The 22924-nt window shown below is 35.7% G+C and overlaps 1 protein-coding gene across 5 annotated transcripts in view; it reads left to right on the forward strand.

The window, feature by feature from the left end:
- ELF1 (E74 like ETS transcription factor 1) overlaps positions 1-22924 on the forward strand; it is a 174123-nt gene that overhangs the window by 49790 nt on the left and 101409 nt on the right. The window contains exon 1 of one of the 5 annotated variants that reach the window (XM_077158381.1): positions 2529-3687. The exons of 3 other annotated variants lie outside the window; for them this stretch is intronic. The gene's annotated coding sequence lies outside the window, so the exon portion shown is untranslated. Of the gene's footprint in view, positions 1-2528; positions 3688-7504; positions 11568-22924 lie in introns of those variants that run through there. One more of the 5 variants, XM_077158380.1, reaches the window with a different exon arrangement.

The raw sequence follows: 22924 nt of genomic DNA on the forward strand, positions 1-22924 counted from the left end.
AATCATACTCAAATTCAGCTTATTCAGTGTACTTATATTATTGTGCTAAAGTCGGGTATTATGGTGCTATCCATTTCTCAATTTTTGCAATCAGTCCTGTTGCACAGTCTGTATTCCTTCAATCTCTGCCTTATTTCTATCTCCTTATACTAGTGCTCTTAACTTCAATTCTTAGAGTTCGTTCATTGATGTTAGTTCATATTAGTGAAACCGTACAGTATCTGTCCTTTTGTTTCTGGCTAATTTCACTCTGCATAATGTCCTCAAGGTTCATCCACATTGTTACATGCTTCATGACTTTATTCTGTTTTAGAGCTGTATAATATTCCATTGTGTGTTTATACCACAGCTTGTTAGCTACTCATCCATTGATGGACATTTGGTCACAATTTCAAAGCACATCACAACAGCAAGTCACAGATCCCAGAGTCTGGCATGGGCCACAGTTCCTCAACTTTCGTTCTTTACCTCTAGCTGCTCCAGGATACCAGAGACCGAAAGAAACATCAGTATAATGATCCAGCAATTACAGTCGTCTGCCGAACCCCACCCTCTCTGTACAATTCCACCATCACCTTTGATCCCTTTCCTGCTCCCTAGGGTTGTCTGGGCCATGTTTATTCCAACCCCCACCCCCCATTTGGAAGGAGCAGTCAATAATATGAGATGGGAGGGCAGAGATAGTTTTGGTTGGGGTTTGGTAAAAACCATGATAAATGTAGCTGAAGCTTCCAGAAGAGTAGCCTCCAGAGGAAGTTTAATAAAAGGATATACTTCCATAAAATGTAATCTGAAATATGTTGTGGGCCTGCGCTTCCTCTGCTACCAGACTGATAAACCAGCATTTTATTTTTTTAAAGTTGCCTGTTATTCTAAATATATTTAATTCCTTAAGTGACTAAAGGAAAAGACTTCCAGAAGTTACAGTTGTTGCTATGTATATGCATATGGACTGGCTTTTTCATCAGTTACCATGTGTTCTAGTTTGCTAGCTGCTGGAATTCAATATACCAGAAATGGAATGGCTTTTAAAAAGGGGAATTTAGTAAGTTGCTAGTTTACAATTCTAAGGCTGAGAAAATGTCTCAATTAAAACAAAGCTATGGAAATGTCCAATTTAAGGCATCCAGGAAAAGGTACCTTGGTTCAGGAAGACTAATGACATGATGTTCAATGTTTCTCACCCCCCTGGAAGGGCAAGTGGTGAACATGGTGGCATCTGCTGGCTTTTCATAGCTCTACAAAAGAGACTCTCTCCAAAATGTTTCTTCTTTTAAAGAATTTCAGTAAGCAAACCCACCTTCAGTGGGTGGAGACACACCTCCATGGAAATCATCTAATCAAAAGTTACCACCCACAATTGGGTGGGTCACATCTCCATGGGAACAATCAAAATGTTCCCACCCAGCAATATTGAATGAGGATTAAAGAACATGGCTTTTCTGGGGTCCACCACAGAGTCAAACCAGCACACCATGCTATTCTAAAGTAATGCTTTTATTGGTTTGCCAGTTACAGATAAAGCATAACTTTTGTATAATGAATGAAACAAAAAAGAAGATTAAAATTTTTTTTAAAGTTGCTGTTATGGTAATGAGCAGTACAGAGCCTTATAGTACCATCAAATGCTTTGGTGTTCTTAAGAGTAAACCAGTTAGTTACTGTGTACATGTAGTAGGTTATTCTGTCTTCAGGACAGAATGACTGTTTTTTCACAATTTATGCTAAACATGAGTTTATAATACAGTATTTTTCTATTTTTGGTGCCTTTCTAACTAGGCAGCATTTCTCAGCAAAAGTGAAAGTGTTGATTCTAAACCTGGATATGTCCGTTTAATTGACTATTAAGGGAAGAGAAATTCAAAGACGGAAGAAGGCAGTTAATGGTTTCTCCAGTATTCTAAGGGACTTCTCTGTACGGTAACGTTGAGTTTAATTTTCAAAGTAAAAGAATTTGGCAATGGTAATACCCATTATAGTAATAGGTAGACTGTGCCTTCAAATTAACTTATTCCTTATCTCATTTCCTTATTAGGCATTTTCTGATTTATATTATTCTACTCTGGTCTCCAAACTGGAAACGTTTGAGTTATATACTATTTAGCTTCATAGCCAGAGATTTTCTTAAGGCAATTTGGAACATAATCCATGCCGATGGAGCCATCACTGACAGTGGTTAGGCAGACTAGAAAGAAACAACATGTTGGGTTTAGACCCCTAGGCTTCCTAGTTCTCCTACTACACGTGTCCTGACTAAGGTAAGAACACTTCAAGAGGCAGCATTGAAAGTAAGCTACTTTATACACCTTAGATATTTTTCTTTGTTAGTATTGAAGGATAATAATCATGATCTGACTTTAGTAAGGTAATATTTTCTAAATACTAAGTTCTAGGGAATGTCTCATGTTTAAAATTCCTTTTCAAATACCATTGTATTTATTCAAAATATTGTCTTAAAGAAACATTAAAGTGTGCTGTAAGTATATATACAATGTGATACCATTTATGTAAAGCTAAAAATATACAGCACAAACATATATCTTAAAAGTTTAAAGTAAATGAATAGATTTTAGATTTTAAATTAGAATAATTTTTCATGTTTTAATTGGAGGGGCAATAAAACAATTATTAAGTCTGCATAGTAAAAAGAATGGTCTTAAGAGGTTCAAGATGGGCTTATGTGTTGTAAAATATGACAGTTCACCTTGGATTTTGACCCAGAAAGGAATAGCACTAAGCTGGTGAAATTGTAGTTGTGGAAGCTTAAATCTTAAATAAGAATTTACTAATATAGATGGAGAAGATAGCTGCATTTTGCCAAACTTTATATAGAATATGAGGCATAAGAGTGGTGAGTCGAGGCATTCTTAAGTTATTGACATGAGTAAGCATGATCACCCCTTCTTTACTTGTAATTAATTAGAAGCTTAGTTAAAATGACTTGTAATAGGCAGGATTCATCAGTTGAGAAAAGATTCTAAATGGTTTGTGTATAGTTAATAGATGAATATAAATGAATAAATACTGTGAACCTAGTTTTAGATATAAATATATAAATAGAGGTGAGAATGAGGGAGTAGAGAGATAGTTTGGTTGGTGAGACACAAATTATAATCCAGGAACAGTGGTAAAAATGGCCTAGGAGTAAAGAGACAAGTTCTGTACTGCTCTGTTGAGTCAGATGGTTGAAAGTTTTGTTTTGATGGTAGTTATTTTTTTGATTAGTAGGGTAGGGGTAGAAAAGGGGATCATAGATCTAGGTGGTCAAATTGGGTAAAATAGTTTGAGCTCTTACTCTGTTGTTCAGACACTTGATTTTTACTCATTGTGATTTTCAGGTCTTATGTGTTGTTTTATACCTAACAATACTTTTTTCAGAAAATTATAGTCTTTCTGTTCATTTTGAAACTTTAGATCCCAACCCCAAAATACCTTTTTATTGGTTATTTTCATAAGCACTCCTCACTATTCATAATGTTATGTTTTTCACACCATACTTTGATACATTTTCACATAAAATAGGGGACTATTTATAAAACAAGACATAAAGATGTAGCAGAGAAGGCAGGAAATACTTGACATTTGTATGCCATATCTTATTCTCTGCTTCCTGTCAGTTAAACCACGATGAGAGGAACAGAGACACAGATGTACAATTGCTGCTTTAGTTTCCCATCAGTGAAACCAGTTGAGTATAAAGCTTATTTCATTAAACTTTTGTTGCTTGTTGATTCTAAGGATGTAGTAGGCCTTTTTTTGTATTACATGGATTGTATGGATTACCTGATGGCAATTAAATGTTCAGTTTAGGACCTATTAGGAAAATAGAAAATATAGTTAGCAGGTGGCTGAATTAGGACTTGAATGCTTCTGATGCTAGATCCTTTGTCCTTTAAGAAGGAAGTTTTTCTTTAAGTTGCTGTTCCTACTGTTCCTCCTATTATTCATGTGATTTAAACTTTTAGTATTATCTCTGCTAATTCTACTTGAAATTTTCTCTTCCTCTTCCCTCACTTTCTCTCTGCTTGGAAAAAACATTGATGCTGCCTGTCCCTAAAGAAATAGCCCACATGTTACTTTCTTGTTAAGTTTTCTCAGATTCTTACAGGTATTTTTATTCTTTTCTCTCTTCCCTCATTTTTTGGTTGACTTATTCTTGTACTCTTTTTTTTGTAGTTATCTTTTTTACATATGTTCTTTAGCCAATGAACTACCTCAGGACAGTGATCATGTCTTATTATACCCAATTTCTAGCATTTAATAGATTTAATAAACGTATATTGGAGGAATAAATACATGCCTGATATTTCTGTTTTTCATTCTGGAATTAACAAACTAATTAAGAAACTATATTGTGGCTTCCTCTACAATTTGCTTTTATGGTTTATTTGTAATCAGTTTATTATAAGATTTCTTTCCTGCTTCAGCTACCTTAACTCTTCCCCCAATTGTATTTGTTATTTGTAGAAATCAAGTATCTTATTAAAATTATTACTGTAATTTCTATGCCAGTTTAATGTGGTTATTAAAAATGTAGATGTGAATAACTTAGTTATCTTAGATTGCTGATCACCCAAATGCCTAGCTTTTCATTGTAAATAGTCTCCTGATTTCTCTGTTAACTGAATGAAAGGAAGAATTCCCCTTACCACATTTTGTTTCTCCCATTTTACTTTCTCTTGTTGTCTTCTGAGCTTTATGTGCTTCATATATTTATTTGGCTTACAGATTGTAGTCTTATTGTCAACAGAGGAAGACTAAGTAGCACTTACATAGCTTAAAGCCTGCCTATTCTAGGAGTTTGTTATAAAGTTCATTTATTAACAATTTTCTAGCTAAAAATTGGTAAAGGTTACTATCTTATTTTTAAAAAATCAAATTCAAATGATCAAATAAAAATTAAGTAAAAGTCTGAGGATTCAAATCCACTTTTCATAGTTAAAGGGAAAAATTATAAAGCTATGTGATTTATTAATCTTATTTTTACAAAGTTTCAAAAGAAACAACAAAATAGTTATTTTGTTTCTTAAAACCTGGTTTTAGGCTGGACATGTAGAAAATAGTTTATAGGGTTGTTGAGTGTCCTTTTGTACATGGGAACTTCCCTTTTTTTACAGTTTGTTGTTGGTCGTGGCATATTTCTTTATTGGAATCAGAAGATGCACTCAGTATGTGTATCACTGATGATAGTCAGTGAAGCCGAGCTTACTACCAGTTGGTTCTGGCAAAGAATTACATCATATAAAATTCTATGAGATGCTAAAACACTAACCTTTTACCATTTTAATGAAGAATTTTAGTAAGTAAAACAGTCTAAAAAAAGGAGTGTGCTTTAATCTTGTGGAAAAATTTGAATTTCAACACAGTGTACTTTTGGTGTTCTTTTAAGTTATGTCAGTTAATGTAGGATATACTAAAAGCTTATGTACGTTGTAAGTCTTTGCTCTCAAGTAGGTTATACTCTTGTGTGTGTGTGTGTTTATTAAAAAAATTAACAAACAAGCAAAAACACTAACGTATCATTCCGTTCTACGTATATAATCAGTAATTCTCAATATCATCACGTAGTTGCATATTCATCATTTCTTAGAACATTTGCATTAATTCAGAAAAAGAAATAAAAAAGACAACTGAAAAAGAAATAAAACGATAACAGAAAAAAAAAGATTATACATACCACACCCCTTACCCCTCACTTTCATTTATCACTAGCATTTCAAACTAAATTTATTTTAACATTTATTGCCCCTATTCCTTATTTTTTTTCGTATGTTCTACTCATCTGTTCAAGTAGGTTATACTCTTAAGAGACAGGACGTAATAAATAATTACTGAATGACATGGGGAAATGAGCTTTGTACCCACTTTTGTTATAGCACATGCATTATATTTGCATTTATCTTAGCTGATTGACTGATTGTCCAGAGAGAAAGACTGCATCTTTTTTACTCGTCTCTTTCCTGTCCTTCACCCTCATCCACCATTGCCTGGACACATAGGTCCCTAATGAGTGCTTGTCAAATAAATAAAAGATTATAGTAGTACTGAAGTGATTTCTGAGGATCACCCAATATATAGGAAAAGACAGTACAAGAAGATTTTCTCTTCTTTCCTGAGGTGCTTTTATTTGTAAAGAGGATATATTTTTTCAAAAGCCAATAATTTTTGTTCTTATTAAATTTCAGTTAGTTCAAGTAAAATTTAAAGTTGCAAATGAAGTGTAGACCCTAAGGTTACCTCTGGATAAATTAACTTTGCCTGAAAGAAGTCTGGCCTTGTATTAGGGGTACCTATTTTCCCTTCTCCCTCCTTATGTACTCAAAGATGATCTGAAAGGATAAAATTTCTCCCACAACAGTTATTCTACTTGGGTTAGCAGAGGCTGTATTTTCTGTGTTTAATTGTTGTTGTGCAGCTGGGAGTTTGACATTGAAGAGTGGCAGTCTTCTTCATGGCCTTTATTGCCTGAAAATTTCATATATATTTTGAATAATGTTATGGTTAAGATCATTAGACTATAAGCTCCACAGGGCAGAGATTTTGGTCTGTTTTGTTCACTTCTGTGTTCTGAGCACCTAGAACTGTGTTTGACATATAGTAGATGCTCACTGGATTTTTGTTTAATGGGCGAATAGTTGAATGAGTATGAGCTCAAGTCAAACTTGGGCTCAAATCCCAACTCTACCTCTAAATGCTTTGAATAATCCTTTGACAAATAGTTATTGTGGAGCTCATGTGTGTCAAGATCTGGGAGTACAGTTGTGATCACAACAAAGTCCTGCCCTTATTTGGTTGGCTCTCTCAATCTTTGTATGCTCATGTTTAAGATGGATATTACCGATACAAAGATTAAAGGAGAGATATATGAAGTGCTTAACATAGAGCCTAACATATCTAAATGGTTGCTCTTATTTTCTAAATATTTATTTTCTGATTTGTTACCATCTCCTTCCTAAGCCCCTTAAAAATATGTGTCCTGATGTTCTGTATTTAAGTAGAATCTAACGCATCAATAGTGTTAGAATGTGTAAAAGGGCTGCATGTGTTGCTTTGTAAATTATAAAGAACTTACTAGACATAGGTATTTCTAACAAATAATGTAAATTAACCTTTTTTGATATTGAGTATAATTCTGGGTGTGTCTTTATGCTAAAAAAGACTTTTGAAAAACTATTAGTATCTGTATGATCCACTTTCCAGAAACCTACAGCCTCCATATGGGTTTGTAGGCCAGAGAGACTATGCTCTCCAGAACATCAACTAGTTCTATCCCCTTACTCCATATTATCAAGTGTCCTTTCCACTGTGGAAAAAGTTAGAATAGGCATAGCCCAAATATCCCTTAAGATTGAGAGAAAGATCAGAGGAGAAGGTGGATTTATAACAGAGAAGACAGGTTTTAACAAATGAGTATGACTGCTGAATCATCATATTGATATTCTTTTAGTCTCCAGTGTCTTGGAGCAGCTATAAGGAAAAACCTAAAATTAGCTAAAATCTATAGCTGATTGTTGCAGTGTGCTTTGAAATTTATTGTTTTTTTGTATATATGTGATTTTTCACAATTAAAAATCAGTTGGAAAAAATAACCTACTCGTGTCTATTTTATCTATTAAGTGAACTTTGAATATTTGAACTTTCCAAGAGTAAGCCCATAGAGCAGAAAACACCTTTAAAGAACCAGATTGAATTCAGCCTCATTTGGTCAAATAGACCTTTTCACTGGAACATCTCCCTTCCAAACAGCACAGAAAATATTAATTTTTTGAGTGCTGGTAATAGTAATCTTTACTGATTGACTAAGAAATTTAGGCCTGTTCTGAATATCACATCTTTCTTCATTGAGTAATTGAATCAGTATCATTCATTCAGAGTATTTTGTATAAATAGCAAGATAAAATCATATATGCACCGGTTCACCTATTGCAAGTTTCATTGGATATAATTTTGATGCTCAGTAATAGCTTGTAAAAGGGTTATATGGTAGTGAGTCATACCTTTTGAAATCTTTTTATTTTCCTGTTTCCCCCCTCTTTCAGTCCTTAGGCAAAGAACACAAACATGCAATAAATTAGCTAAGTGATTTTTGTTTTTATAGAATTTTTCACACTCTGGGCAGTTTAAAAACCATTGTTGAGAATCTCTGTTACAAGTAATTAATGAAGAATTTAAGGAGGGCAGCATACATATTCGTGACCGGAAGCTATCAGTTCAGCAACCAAGCTGTGGAATGTTTGTTTAAATTGTCTTCATCCTTTTTGTATTATAGTTCCCAGATCCCACATATGTGACTTGCATTGGGCTTTGTAATCATAGGGACCACATTCTGTTGTTGCAAACCAATTGAAAACCTTCAGTAACTTTCCACTTCTCAATTCAAATCTAAATTCTGCTTCTTGACTTGTAAGGTTTCCCGTAATTTGATTTGCCTTGTTTATTTAAATGTATTTTCTGCTATATCCCATTGTGAACTCTTGTCTGTTGTCAAGCTGGCAACTCTCTTCTAAACTTCTATCAGTTTTGTTCTTTGCATTTTTTGTGTTATAGCTTTCCACCCCTCCCCCATACATACATATATGCTGTGGTTTACTATCTTTCCCTTTCCCTATCTTCTCTCCAAATCCTACCCTTCTTTAAGGTTTAGCTTAGATTCTATGTTGTCTGTGAAGTATTTTCTTGACCTGTTTGACCATTCGCTCTTCTGACGTGCTGCAGAACTGACTAGCTTTATTGTAGATTAATTAAATGCTACCATGGGGTGTTTAGTTGTTGTCTCTCTTGATCTTGCTTTTTAAACTAGACTGTAAACTTCATGGGAACATAAACCATGCGTTATCTCTTTGCATTTTCCACATTATTTAGATTGGGGAAAGTTCATTAAATATTCTCAAGTTTTTACTCCCACATCAACCAGTAGTAGCATAGTTCTGAAAATGGATGTTTGGATTCTTTTGATTAGCTCTGGATAGACGTATGATATAAATAAGCATAATAAAATTGTTTCCTTTGGTGAAAACTTAATGCCAGAGTCATTGATGCTCTCGTTAACAGTAACTGAAATGGATTAAAACGATTTAAAAATTGAGAAATTCATTATAAAAGATCAAAAACTGAAGTTCTGGATTATGTTATGAATCATCATATTAGTTAAAACAGTAAAGTTTGCTTCTAAGATTTGTTAAATAGGAAAACAAAGTTATATGTGATGTTTATAAATATTAAATTATCTGTATTTTAAATGTATAACTCACAGAATAGTCTATGCCTTTCAGCTTTCTTATTTTTTATCTTTTAGTTCTGCTGCTTTTAGTTTTTTGAGTCCATTCTGTTTAGAAGCTCAGATGAGTGCCAGATGGTTATGAGGATGGTTGTAGGAAGAAGCTTATAAGGCTCTTTTTTTAAAAATTGTAAAATATGACATATGTACAAAAAACCAATAAATTTCCAAGTATGTTTTAAAAAGTAGTTATAGAACAGATTTTAAAGTTTGGTATGGGTTACAGTTCCATGATTTTTTTTTTGTTTGTTTGTTTTTTAGCTGCTCCAGGACACTGGAGACCAAAAGAAATATCAATATAATGATTCAGCAGTCATACTCATTTGTTAAATGCTGTCTTTTCTGTTACACATCTCCTTTTCTTTTTCTTTTTTTGTGAGAACATATACAAAAACAGTAAATTTCAAAGTACATTGCAACAGTTATAGAAGAGATTTCAGATTTTGGTATAGTTTATAATTCACAATTTTAGGTTTTTATTTCTAGGTGCTCTAAGGTACTGGATCTTGATATGGGGCATCAGAATTGTTTGGTTATAGCCAAAGTTATTTAGTTAGAGGAGAAAGGGTACACTATGAAAACAGTTGTCATTCAGGGTCTACTTACACATTGGGAGTAGGAAATTTGGGGCACAAAGAATCATAAAGTCTATCACATTTGTTGGTAACTAGGGCAAAGTTGGAAATATTTTGCTTTCCTGAAGTTTATATCCTTAAATCTGGTCCCACTGTGCTTTGGAAGAGGATCATGAAATTCAGAAGAATAAAAAATAGTCGTAATTCGGATAGTTGGAGAGATCTGAATGGAGCACAGCAATGATGAAGACAGAAAGAAGCCTAGGAATGAGTAGTATGTACAGGGTTCTTGGGTAGATTGGGGTAGTACTGACTTTGGTTTTTTTGATGCTGAAATGGAATAGGGGGAGATGGAGGACTGTAAAATGCAGAAATGCTGGATCACCTGTTTTTGAGATGGGAGTGAAGAATAGTAAAACTATGACAAAGATGTATTCTCAAGTTTGAGCCATAGAATATTCCCATTCACTTAGTCCAACTGTTTAGATCGAGTCTTATGAATGTGACCACATTTTTCCTCACACCTTTTGCCACATCATGAAGAGTCATGTAAGACTTGAAGAAGTTAGAGTTTTCCCTATGGTCAGTGGAAGCCATTGATTAGTTTTAGGGAGAGGAGTAAGTAAGTTGATAATATTTTCATTTTGGGTAAACCACTACTGCAGGGTGAAAAATCATTGGAGTGGAACTAGAGTGGAGGTAGTAAGTTCCCTGCTAAATGACTGCATGGAGCAACTGTCACCTGATAATGCCATTGACTATTACCTTTGAATTTTGCTTTCAGCTGATTGTGTGCTTCTCTGTAAGAGTAGAGCTTTTTTGTGATTCAGTACAGTTCTACTAGAAGGGTATTGTGTAAGATGGAAGTTTAATGTGGGGAGAGGGATATCATCTAGCAGAATATCTTGGGGAACTTTTAAGCAACTATCCTTCCTCTTTTCCTCTTAATTAGTACAAGAGTGAGACATCATTATTAGTGAGAAACTGTTGTATTCTCAAATAGGGGTACCTTTGCACTAGAGTCTATATTTTCTATATAACAAAATGGAAATATCAGTCAGGGGAATAACAGGCACAGGAATGAAACAAAATTTCCTTGCAAGTTAATTCTTGTAGAATTTTCAACTGCCCTAGCAAGTTTTGCTTATAAAGACATTTTAGCATGTTTGTGTTCTCTGGGTAGATGTGTTTTCCTCAGAGTTCAATTTCTCAGTGATGGAAAGAAAATTCCTTCACTCGATTTATTTACATAATAAAAGATACCAATTAATGACATTTTGATGATCATCATTTTAGGAAAGTAAAGAACTTAAACTTTTTTCATGACCATAGTTTAAAAAACAGTATCTGATTACTGTTGGCTATTTCTCTTAGTTTAAAATTCTCTTGTTTTCAGAATGTGCTCAGAAAAAGGGGTTAATCTTGAGACCACAGGTCCAGGCAGGTCTAGGTATGTGATCTGTTCCAGGGTTTTGCAAGGTGCTACAAATGCTGAGTGTAATCTGACACCAGTGGGCCCAAGTGGCCAAGGTTGGAACGTGAAGAACAATGTGAAAGAACCGGAATTTCAGGTCCGTATAGTGAATAATTGAGGTCTGCCCTTAGAATACTGGAACTGTTCATCTGGGTGTCAGCAAAAAGACGAAAGCATGGAGTAGTTAGCTGTTTAATTGGATCCTATTGATTTTTTAAAAATTAGCAGGGTTGAAGCTAAGGTAAGCTTGTTTATAAGTTGCTGAAGCCCTGTTTCAACTTTGGCGTAGGTCACCAGAAACCTTACTCATAGATTCTCATCGAGCCCAGGTCTGGAAGTTGAGCATTCTATGACTGAACCACCCAAGCACCCCTAAATCTATACTTTTGAAAAAGTTCTAGGTAATTCACTCTTCCCATCTGCCTTACTCCTCTTGGCCCCCCAGTCTACCCCACTCCCACCACAATCAAAGACACCCTAAAGCAGGATAGCTACCTAAAAGACACTGATGGTAAATATATGGTACCTGTAGGAATTTCAAAAGCATATTTTAAAACTTTTTCCAAACTTTCTCAAATTCCTTGGATGTTTGAAAAATTTTGAATTCAAAGGTCATGAATGTAGAAACAGTTTCTTTTTAAATTAAGTCATTCCTCATTGTCTTCAGTGAAGACAATGAATAACATTAACTTGTATTTTTCCCCCTTCCATTTTGTATATGGAAGTATATAATGACATTTATCTTACAGCTGTCCAGTTATCTTTTTCTTTTCTTTCTTTATTTCTTCAGCAGAAACTGAGACTATATTACACTACCCATGTTTGGGGATGTTCGAATCCAGCTACTTAACTGTGGCTACGCTTTGATGTGTTTTTTCATTGCTGTTTCCATATCCACGTTTTTTATGTAAATGATAGAAATAATACTGTATTTAACAAGCTAGAAAGAAAAAGTTGGTAAAAATCTACTTTAAAAGTAGTTTAATGAGTTATTAAGTCAGTAGCCTTATAAAAAGGCTTAGAAATATTTACTTTTTAGGCTGAGTGAAGGAAAAGAAAGAGGATATGATTGGCAGAGCTTGGGAAAGGGCAGTAGTAGTAAACCTTGAAGATTTAAAACAATAGGGGTACCAAACAAAGGGCATGGATTCTTTTGCCTGTTGCACTCAAAAGCCAATTCCTGAGACACCAGGGTTTCAAAGTGAGAAAGAGTTTATCACTTGGTGGGTAGTAGGAGAGCAGATGGCCTATCAGCTCAAAATCCCCCTCCTGGAAGTTGGTCAGTATCCTCTCCTTCAGGATTCTTAGCTGTCTGCTTTTCAACATTGGTCCTGTGAAGGAGTCTAGGAGAGAAAAACTGGTTAGTGTGTGCTATTTTTATTTTACTATGGTATATGTGGTTTCACCTCCATTAGTTTGACAGAAGAATGAGTTGTAAATAAGATTTCATAGGGACCTTCCCATTTTAGTACCAACTGGTCTATTGGATGAATTTGGTTGGTATTTCCACTTCAAAGAACTCAGTCCGCAGGTTTAAATTGATGTAAGGGAACATCTGAAGGAAAAGAGAGTTGACTTGAGGCATAGTGATAAATTCCCTCTAGTGTAGTGCCTGGTGAATGAACACATTTCTTAGTTTTTAAGTCTTGGACTTGTTCAGTCTGGGTATACGTATACCTTGTTTTAGGAATGGTCTCCCATAAACCATTTCAAATGGGCTCGAAAGGAGCCTACTTCTGTGCACTACCCTTACCAGCATCAGAGTCACTGGAATACCTTACCCCTGAGAGATTAGTTTCTTGGCAAAGTTTTGCCACCATCTTCTTCAGGGTATAATTCATCTTTTCTGTTTTCTCAGTTGATTGTGGTCTCTAAGACGCATGTGATTTCCAGGGTATGTTCAGAGCTCCTAACAGTTCCTGTGAAATTTTTGATGCAAAAGCCATTCTCTCCACCTCCATTATCACTTTGTATTGAAAATGTGTGTCCAAAAGGAATGAAGTTGTGAGGCATGCAACATTTTGAATGAACTTGTGGGACATTTGATGAGGCAAAATAAGCCAGAAACGAAGGAGCGAATATTGTATGGTCTCAATTAGAAAATACTTATAAGAAAATTGGGGCCTAGATTGTAAACTCTTATAGCAGTCACTTAGTCCAGAGTGGTAATTGTTATTTCTGGATTTTGAGAGGCTGTTTATATATGTATAACCTGGTATTTAGAAATAAGAATGAAGCCCATCAGGCTGGGATTAAGGTAATTCAGAATATAGGGGTAAGGAGGACATTGTATTTTAGAATTTTACCTACTCTATGAGAACAAAGGAAGGAAGATTTAAAGCCCCTTGAGGGATGGTAAAGAAAAAAAAAAAAATGAAACTATTAACCTTTTCCACCAGGGGAACCAGTGATACAGTGTCAAACATTAGCGACACCCAAATCAATAGGCCAAGCCCTTGATCTTGAGGCTTGCTCTTGTGAAGCTTATTTATATAATGTTTGCCTACCTATAGGTATGCCTAAGAGTTACTTCCAGAGAATCTCTTTTGTTGTTCAGTGTGGCCTTTCTGTCTTTCAGCCCAACTCTGCAAGTGAAATCATTGCCCTCCCCCCTACATGGGACATAATATTCAGGGGTGAAAGACTCCCTGGCAGCGTGGGAGATGATTCCCAGGGATGAGCCTGACCCTGGCACCATGGGATTAACAATGCCATCCTGACCAAAAAGGGGAAAAGAAGTGTAACCAAAAAAAGGTATCAGTGGCTGAGAGAGTTCAAATAGAGTTGAGAGGCTACCCTGGAGGTCATTCTTATGCAAACTTCAGTTAGACATTGCTACTTATCATAGTTTGCCAAACCCTAACCAAAACCATTCCTGCCAATCCTAAAGAACACCTAGGGTGTTAGGTAGGATTCTACAAAGGTTACATGCACTAGGGTAACTTTCCAGATACCTACAACTTCCAGATGTATCCCTAGACCAGATAAGTCCTGAAATCAGAGGGCCTAGCCTCACTAGAACATCAACTAATTCCATCCCTGTATCCTGTATTACCAACAGCCTCTTCCAGTATGAAAAAGTTAGAATGGACATAGCCTAAATACCCCTGAAGAGTGGGAGAAAGATTAAAGGTAATAGTGGAGTTATACAAAGAAGGTAGGATTTAACAAATGAATATGATTGCTGAATCATTATGTTGATATTTCTTTTAATCTCCAGTGTCTTGAACAGGTAGTAGTAAAACCTAAAAATGTGGAATTGTAGCCCGTACCAAACTCTGAAATCTTTTCTACGACTAATTGTTGCAGTGTGCTTTGACCTTTATTGCTTTTTGGTGTATGTGTTATTTTTCACACACACACACAAAAGTCGATTTTGATGATAAACATACAGTTAAATGATGATATTGCGAACCATTGACTGTCCACTTTGGATGATTACATGGTATATAAATATATAATATGTATCAATAAAACAAATTTGATTCCCAGTCTATGCACCCACCCCCCCAAAAAAAGTTGTGAACAAAATTTCCTGAAATATATATATCACATATCTACCTCTTTGTGTGTATATATGGATGTGTGTGTGTGTATATATATATGTGTGTGTGTGTGTGTGTGTGTGTATAGGGAGACAAATTTTAAATGCCCTTTAAACCTCTTAAAGAGAAGAAAAAGTGAAAGAAATTGGGAATCCAAACCATGGGACTATTTCCTTCAGGGGTGGCTTAGTTAATTTTGAAGCTTGCTCTGATCTATATGGAAAGGCCTCTACCCATCCTGTAAATGTATCTACAAAAACAAGAAGGTACTTGTAATTTCCACATGTCCTTGGCAAAGTAGTAAGTCTATTTGCCAGTCCTCACCTGGAGTTGTGCCCCTGGCTTGCACTGCTTTTACAGGGAACAGAGGCCCAGATTTGGGGTTGTTTCTAAGACAAGTTAAACCATTTTGGGTTATTTCTGAATGGTTCTTTGCATCTTAGGTCCTATAATATAATTTTTTCAACCATTGATATGGCATCTCTTCCATAATGAGTGCTTTGGTATAAATAAGTAGGAACTCTTTCCATTAAGTGTTCAGGAGTAAGAATTATTCTGTTTTCATTATGAATCCATCCTTCCTCCATTCTCTTGTGTGAAATGTTTGATTGAGAACCTAGCATCTATTTCTTTTAAGTGATAGCCCCACTCTTTGGCTCTCAACAGATCGTGGGCTGAATACTGAGGAGAAAAGTATTTTAGTTTTAAATCTGGTTTCAGAGAAAGTATGAATGACAGTGATGGAGGTTTTAGTTTGGCTGCTGCTCTTCTTTCTAGATCTGCTATTCTATTGCCTTTTATATAGTCTGTTTTTCCTTTCTAATGACTATAGTAATGTATTATGGCAACCTCTTTAGGCAGTATCACTGCGTCTAATAATGCTAAGATCATGTGTACATTTTTAATTTCCTCTTTACCAGATGTTAAGAGTCTTCTTTCTTTCCAGATGGCTCCATGAGCATGAACTATATTAAAAGCATAATTAGAATCTGTATAAATGTTTATCTCCTGTTCCTTTCCAAAACTGGTAACTGTGGTAAGTTCTGCTTGTTGTGTGGATTCATGTGGGGAAAGGGCCTCACTCTCCAGTACTATTTGTAGAGTTACCACTGTATAACCCAGCTTTTTGATGTCCTTTCTCCGTGAAACTGCTTCCATCATTATACATTTCAATGTCTGGATGTTCTAAAGGTTGATCTACAAGATCTGTGTGACTGGAATAGACTCCATCAATTATTTGTATACAGTTGTGCACAGGTTACCCTTCCCCATTCTAAAGTAAGGTAGCCGGGTTTAAACTAGAAGAAGCTTTTAAGAGTAATGTTAGGATTATCCAGTAGAATAGCTTGATACTTATCTAACTGTCCAGCATGAGCCAATAGCTACCTGTGGCGTGTGCACAATGGTAGATTTTCCGATAGTAAATTTTTCAGCTTCTTTGCGAATGTCACATGTTGCTGCAACAGCCTTTAGGCATACTGGCCATCCTTGGGTAGTATTGTCTAACTGTTTAAAAAAATAGGCCACAGGGACCTCTGGCATTTCCTCAATTTTGAGTAAGCACTCCTAATCCAATCTCTTGTCTTTCATGTTTGAAAAGGTCAGAGTATTTTCTTGAGTCTGGGAGGCCTAGGGCTGGTACTGTTAAAAGTTCTTTTTCTGGAAAACATTTTTACATTCAGTTGTCCAATTTAGAGGCTCTTGCTTAGGTTTTATCAAGCCTTCATAGAAGGGTTTTGCAATAAGTCCAAAATTAGGTATCCAAATTTTACAGAGTCCTGCTATCCCTAGGAATCCTCAAAGCTGTCTTTTTCCTAAGTGGCTCTTCTATTCGAGCTAAAGCTATTCTCTGGTCTGGCAATAGGTTTCTCTGTCCTTTGGATAGCTTAGAACCTAAATACTTCACTGGTTCTTGTGAAATTTGACCTTTTTTCTTTGAGACTTTGTAACCTCAGTCTCGTAAGAAATTCAGAGTTTGAATAATGTTTTTATCTGATGCCTTTCTGCTATAGCTTGCTATTAGTTTATCATCTACATACTGTGATAATACTCCTTCATGTAAGTGTAAATCCTTTAAATATCTGGCGAATGCTTCTCCAGATATTGTGGGAGTGTTTTTAAATTCTTGTGGAAGAACAGTCCAACAATATTGTTGTTAAAGTTAGTTAACTGGGCCTTCCTAATAGGAAGGCTTTTGCTTTTCAATCAAAAGCAAAAAAGTTCTTAAAATTCTGAATCAAGGCTATGCAGTAAAAGGCATATTTCAAAACTGAGATGGTGAACCAACAGAAATCTCCAGATAATGTAGTAAGTAAGGTGTATGGATTTGGCACCACAGAATGATGTACTCTACAATCTGATTAATAACCCAGAGATCTTACACAAACTGATATTCATTTAGGGTGCCTGGCTTTTTACACAGGCAGTATTGGAGTATTATATGGAGATTGACAGGGTCATATAAATTGATATTTTAAGAATGTCTCTATTAAATGAAACAATTCCCTCTCTGGATTCTAGGTTAAGTGGATACTATTTAACATGACATGTTATAGTACTTGGCTTTTGAAGTTTCACTTGAACTGATTTTGCTGTTCTTGCTGGTCCAGATTTTCCATCAGCTCAGGCCTCGGGTTTCACAGCTTTCAAGATTTCTTCTGGGATGGGTCTGGTCTGCTTATCTCCTTCAGTGAACTGTAGAGCAGTTTGCAATGCACAGACATGTCCTGGAGGTACTTCTGTTGACAAATAATCTGGAGAAAAGATTATCTGGGTGTTTAACTTGATTAGCAGGTCTTTTCCCAGCGAGGGAACCAGACATTCTAGTACATACAGGAAACTGCTTTAAATTTTTAGTCTCAGTTAGACAGTCTAGCGGTTATAGTAACTGATTTGTTGGAAATTGCATTAAGTTTTTAATTTAATACTGAATGTGTGGCTCCTATATCGACAAGAAAGTCAATTAATTGTTTTCTCACCTCTATTGTTACCGAGGCTCTTGGTGGGAAATTGAAATAAATAGTGTTTCTTCCAGTAGAGCCCCTGGACTCTTTCATTCCAGCTGTCAGTTGCATTATCATCTCATGGGACATCTGGAATTTGGGCCCTCTAGCTTCCCTGGGAGTGGCTAGGACAATCCCTCTCTTCCAGTGTCCCTTTTTCCTGCAGTATGCACATTGGTTGGTTTCTAGTTCCTTAGACATTCCTCCCGACTCTCCGGGGGGGCCCATGGCTCTTACCTTCTTACTGTTGTCCCGTTCCAGTTGTCCTTACATTATAATACTCAGCCACTTTCTTACCTGTGACTAAGCATATAATCAATATATGCATGCTCAATATTTAGAGCACCTCTAATTATATCATTTGGGTCCACTATTCTTATTATCCTGAACTCTGTTGATGTTTCTCCTGTAATACTATCAGAATTACTGCAGTTTTGAGAGACAGATTTTGGACCGATAGGCTATTTGCTCTCCTACCACATGCCTAATCTAAGCACTTCTTCTTTTTGAAACCCCGTTTCTCAGGAATTGGTTATTGAGTGCATCCGACAAAAAAATTCACAGTCTTTGTCCGGTAACAATTTGGTGGAGTATTATAATGAGGTGTAGGTTAAAGTCGAAGCTACTGTGTATGTCAGGTGGGCCCACTTTGGTTACCAAATATTTTCTCCCAGTGAGTATGCTGTCTCTTCACCTTTTTTGACAGTCTTCTGAGGTACAAAAGTATTTGATTTTGAGGAGTTCCCATTTATCTGTTTTTTCTTTAATTACTTGTAGCTTTGGATGTAAAGTTTAGAAAACTACTTCCTGTTACTAGGACTTGAAGATGTTTCCCTATATTTTCTTCTAGAGTTTTATGGTACTCGTTCTTATATTTAGGTGTTCGATCTACTTTGAGTTAGTTTTTTTATAGTTAGGTGTTCTAGTTTGCTAGTTGCCGGAATGCAATATATCAGAAACAGAATGACTTTTAAAAAGGGGAATTTAAATTCAGTTTCCTCATTTGGAGAATTCCTGATATTCTTGCAAGCAACAGGGACAACCAGATCAATAGGCTTAGCCCTCAGTCTTGTGGTTTGTTCCTGTGAACTTATCCCCAAAAAGGATAAGTTAAGCCTACTTAAAATTATGCCTGTGTTACCCCCAGAGAACATCTTTTGTTGCTCAGATGTGGCCTTTCTCTCTCTCAGCCAACATGACAAGTAAATTCACTGCCCTCCCCCTCTCTGTGTGGGACATGAGTCCCAGGGATGTAAATCTCCCTGGCAATGTGGGACTAGAATGATTTGGGACATGGCATCAAGGAATTGAGAAAACTTTCTTGACCGAAAGGGGGAAGAGCAAAATGAGACAAAATAAAATGTCAATGGCTGAGAGATTTCAAACAGAGTCAAGAGGTTATCCTGGAGGTTATTCTTATGCATTATATAGATATCCCCTTTTTAATTTAGGGTATATTAGAGTGGCTAGAGAGAAGTGCCTGAAACTGTAGAGCTGTGTTCCAGTAGCTATGTTTCTTGAAGATGATTATATAATGATACAGCTTTCTCAGTGTGACAGTGAGATTGTGAATACCTTGTATCTGATGCTCCTTTTATATATGGTATGGACAGATGAGTAAAAAATATGGATAAAAACATAAATAATAGGGGAACAAATGTTAAAATAAATTGAGTAGATAGAAATACTAGTGATCAATGAAAGGGAATGGTAAGGGGTGTAGAAGAAAATGGGAACAAAGGTTAAAATATATTGGGTAGATGGAAGTACTAGTGGTCAGTGAGAGATATGGTATGTAATAGTTTTTCTCTCTTCTTTTTATTTCTTTTTCTGTATTGATGCAGATGTTCTAAGAAATGATCGTGATGATGAATATACAACTATGTATCCTATTGTGAGCCATTGATTGTCCACCAAGTATGGAATGTACATACGTTAAGAATGTTTGTGTTTGTATGTTGTTTTGTCAATAAAAATATTTTTTAAAAAAGGGGGGCTATTTATTAAGTTGCAAGTTTACAGTTCTAAAGCCGTGAAAATGTCCGAATTAAAGGAAGGATATAGAAATGTCCAGTACCAGGGAAAGATACATTGGTTCAAGAAGGCTGACGATATTCAGGGTGTCTCTCTTAACTGGAAAGGCACTTTGCAAATGTGGTGACATCTGCTAGCTTTCCCTCCCTACTGCTTATTTCATGAAGCTCCGCTAGGGGCATTTTCCTTCGTCATTTCCATAGATCTTTGGCTGTGTGGTTTCTGATGGTTCTCGTGGCTCTAAAGCTTTTTTCAAAATGTTTTCCTCTTAAAGGACTTCAGTAAGCATCCCCACCTTGAGTGGGTGGAGACACATCTCCATGGAGCCCATCTAATCAGCAGGTCCCACCCTGTAATATTGAATGAGGATTAAAGGACACGGTTTTTCTGGGGTACACCACAGATTCAGACCCGCACATTAGCTAAGGATCCTCTTTTATTCTTTTGGCTATTGATATCCAGTTCTCCCATGCCCATTAATTTTTTATTTTTTAATATTTTTATTGTGAACAAACATACAAACATTCTTGACATACAAACATTTTTGACACCGTTACAATCAGTGGTTCACAGTACATCACATAGTTCTGTATTCATCACCACGATCATTTGTTGAACATTTGCATCTCTCCAGCAAAAGAAATAAAAAATAAAAAAAAAGAAAACACTCATACTTGCCAAGTCCCTTACCCCTCCCTCTCATTGACCACTAGTATTTCAATCTACTTGATTTATTTTAACCTTTATTCCCCCTATTTTTATTTCTTATCCGTATTTTTTACTCATCTGTCCATGCCATAGGTAAAAAGAGCATCAGACACAAGATTTTCACAATTACACAGTCGCATTACAAACGCTCTATCATTATATCTTGAGGAAACACGATTATATAATCATCTTCAAGAAACTGCCATGCCCATTTATTGAAAAGACTATTTTGTTCCAGTTCAGTGGATTTGGGGTCTTTGTCGAAGATTGGTTGACCAGATTACCAGATTGGGTCACCTGTTTCTGCATCTTGATTCAATTCCTTTGGTCAGTGCTGCTATCTTTGTGTCATTGCCAGGCTGTTTTGACCACTGTGGCTTTATAGTAAGCTTTGATATTAGGAACTGTTAATCCTCCCACTTCATTCATCTTTTTAAGGATATTTTTAGCTGTTTGAGGTCTCCCTGTCTCCTCCAGATGAATTTGGTAACTAGCTTTTCCAAGTCTTCAAAGTAGGTTGTTGGAATTTTGATTGGTATTGCACTAAATCTGTAGATCAATTTGAGTAGAATTGACATCTTAATTGCATTTAACCTCCCTATTCATGAGCCACCTTTGGTTAGATCCAGTGTCAGTTATCAAGATAACTTCAGATTTGGGGTGGGTTAGTTCTGGACTGACCCAAGGCCCTTCATTAATAAATATTAGGACTGTCTTCAGTGATTACAAGACTCTAATGTTGAACAACTGGATAAATGGGTACAAATGATGGTTAGTCACAAGGTTTTTACAGTCACAGACAGAAGATAAAGGCTATATAACCATTATCAGAGATCATGGCAGCTGGATTTCAATTCAGAGATTTCAGGTATTTCCCTCTGTCTCTTCTAATATATTTAGAAAATGAAAAGAAAAATCTATATACTGATTTAATAATCATAATTATTTGTTAATTCCTAACTTCACGGTTATACCTGTAGAGAAATCTAAAAACCAAACCCTTTAGCTAATTTACTTGAGGGTTTTTTTTTTGTATACTGCATGGTAGACTCACATTTCATTATTTTTCCATGTGAGTATCCTGTTATTGCAACACCGTTTGTTGAATTTTTGTTTGTTTGTTTTGCTTGTTTGTGTTTTTTTTTTTGGGGGGGGGGGAGTACATGGACCAGGAACTGAACCCAGGTCTCACACATAGCAGGCGAGAATTGTAGCACTGAACTACCCTTTCACCCGTTACTTGAGGTTTTGAGTTATCATACAACCCTTCTGCTTCAGTTGCTCCAAATAAAAATATAACTGAAAATGATTCATCAAATACCGAGTTTGAAAAACTAGCATGAACGGTGTATAAAAACATTTTCATTTATAGTTATACTATAGTGTAGACCTTGTTGCAGATATTTTTTATAAGGAATTTCTTATTTTTCCAGATATTTTGCTAAATAAAAATTCTAATGAATTTAAGGTCTGTTAATGTAGAACCAGGAGCATAAATAGAGAATTGGGGCTCAGAATCTGGGCTTCTCTTTCTGTTTGCCACTAATTGGCTGTGTAGCTTTTGGCATGTCAGATTGCTCCAGGCCCAAGTTCTCTATCTGTTCAGTGAGTGTGTTGTCCCAGGTAATCCTTTTTTGTTTTAATTTAGATACTTTTAATTAGCTTCTCTTTGCTATCTAGTAGTCAGTGAAGCCACAGGTGCAGTTCCTTTTTTTTGAAACTTTTGTTTTAAATTGTGAAGTGTAACATATATACAAAAAAGCAATAAATTCCTAAGTACATTTCAACAAGTGATTGTGGAACAGATTTTAAAATTTGGTATGAGTTACTGTTCAACGATTTTTCATTTTAGTTGCTCCAAGACACTGGAGACCAACAGAAATATCAATATAATGATTCAGCAGTCATACTCATTTGTTAAATCCTGTCTTCTCTGTTATGCTCCTTCTTCTGTTTAAATAACATATATACATAAAATCAGTACATACACATTTCAGATTAATCCTTAGATCTTTTTCAACTGTAAAATCGTTTGCTTCTACACTTTTGAGATTGAGAATGGGCAGGTCCTGGGAAGTTATGCAGAATTTGTCCTGATACCATTGGTTTATTATTTTCATTACTGATGGGAGATAATATAGAGTACTGTAGAATATTAGAAAACAAAAAGGCCTAACTATGGTCTATTACACAAGGATTCCAGTTGTTAGATTTTATGAATTTACTGCTTGTTTCTCATTTCTTAAACGCGTGGCTTCTCTTATTTTCTTTCTTGTTCTATTTTTTTGTTTGTTTCTATTGTATTTCTC

This window comes from Tamandua tetradactyla, chromosome 4 (assembly GCF_023851605.1).
Source record: "Tamandua tetradactyla isolate mTamTet1 chromosome 4, mTamTet1.pri, whole genome shotgun sequence".
In the NCBI taxonomy this organism is placed as follows: domain Eukaryota; kingdom Metazoa; phylum Chordata; class Mammalia; order Pilosa; family Myrmecophagidae; genus Tamandua; species Tamandua tetradactyla.